This window comes from Myotis davidii, unplaced genomic scaffold (genome assembly GCF_000327345.1).
Source record: "Myotis davidii unplaced genomic scaffold, ASM32734v1 scaffold168, whole genome shotgun sequence".
Classification (NCBI taxonomy): domain Eukaryota; kingdom Metazoa; phylum Chordata; class Mammalia; order Chiroptera; family Vespertilionidae; genus Myotis; species Myotis davidii.
In genome coordinates this window covers 1,497,244-1,498,934 of record NW_006383016.1, presented here as the reverse complement: position 1 = coordinate 1,498,934, position 1,691 = coordinate 1,497,244, and positions in this window count along the sequence as shown.

Here is a 1,691-nt window from a genome sequence, read left to right as displayed (position 1 = left end):
CCCATAAATTTAATTAAAAATGGGTTAAATGAAAAAAAACACACACACTAAAAAAAACCTCATGAAGAACTAAACACTTGTTGCAGAGATCACCCCAGATTAAAACATGTGAACGAAGGAACAAACGAACACACACATCTTGTGCAGTGCTTTTGAAAACCTATCTTTGTCCTCCCTTTGTCACTCTTTGTAGCTGTCTGCTTTTTAAATTAAAAATAAATTTTGGTCACATAGGATGTACTTTATACTCTACCCCAGCAAATTAGGGTGGCCACTGATGTGCTTGGTCTCTTTCTTCGATTTCCTTCAGTTTCCCATTGAGCTGAATTTAGTTCCACATTAAGGCACATATCCTTTAGAAAACAGGAAATCAGGAGCCCTGGGTGCTGGTCTGGCTCTGCGGAAGTCTGGCCAGTATGATCTTGGGTGAGTTACAGCACCTCCCTGGACTTCTCTTGCTCGCAATTACAGACCCTGACTAAAACAACCAGACCACTGGCTAATTGTCCAGAAGCTGCCCCTCCGCAAATCCTCAAGTGGGCAAAGCTGTCTGTCCCTTGTCGGGTCCCAGCACAGCCTCTTCAGCTCCCAGGCAAGTTCTCTCCTGACCGTAGAGGACTGCACTTTCATCTAGGTATAAGGCCTATCCTTAGTCTCACAGTTCCTGAACTTAATGATGGTTAATTTTATGTGTTAACTAAGGTGGGCCACCAGATATTTGATCAAACATTATTTTGCATGTTTCTTTGAGGGAGTTTTTTTTAGGTGATATTAGCATTTAAATCAGTGGACTTTGAGTAAAACCCATTATCCTCCAAACTGTATGAGTGTGTCTCATCCAATCAGCTGAACAGTTGAAGGCCTGAATAAAACAATGACAGAAATAAACTCTGAGCAAGAGAGAATTCTATAGCAGACCACCTTTGGACTCCAACTGGAATATAGGCACTCCTGGGTCTCCAGTGTGCTGGCCCTTCCTGCAGATTTTGGACTTTCTAGCTCCCATTATCCCTTATAGTGTCTCTCTCTCTCTGTCAATATATATATATATATATATATCCTATTGGTTCTGTTTCTCTGGAGAACCCCAACTAATACACCCCTGTATCCTCAGTATTCACTATTTGGCTCTGAGTATGTACTGAATAAATCTGAGTGGCATTAACAAACCTGGGCACCTGCTCATGGAGCCTTTGCCTCTGGCCCTCTCTTTCTTCTGATCGCACCACACATGCCCAGCTGGTTTGCCTGGCTTTCTGGCTTGTGCTCCTGATTCATGCCTGCTTTCCTCTGTGGGGGTGGAGACTTGTCTTTGTCCCAGGTCTCTTGGCTGACAACCTGCATAACCCTCACCAGTTTCCCAGTTTGAGGGCCTAGTTGGTTTTGCCCTGGTACCCACTTGAGCTGCTGTTTGATTCTGCCAATGCCAGGAGAGCCTACTCCTCTTCATTTACTTCATATATTCCTTCCCCCCTTCTCTTTTTATTTGAATTTCTAGAGGCCGGGTGCCCGAAATTCGTGCACGGGGGGTGGGGGGGGCTCAGTCCAGCCTGTGCCCTTTCGCAATCTGGGTCCCCTTGGGTAGGGTCCCTAGGCCTGGCTGGCGATCAAGAGCTATTGATCAGGGGCTATCGGGGCTTTCCTTTCCCCTGCTGCCAGTAGCTGGCCCCACCCCCACCGCCGCCACTGCT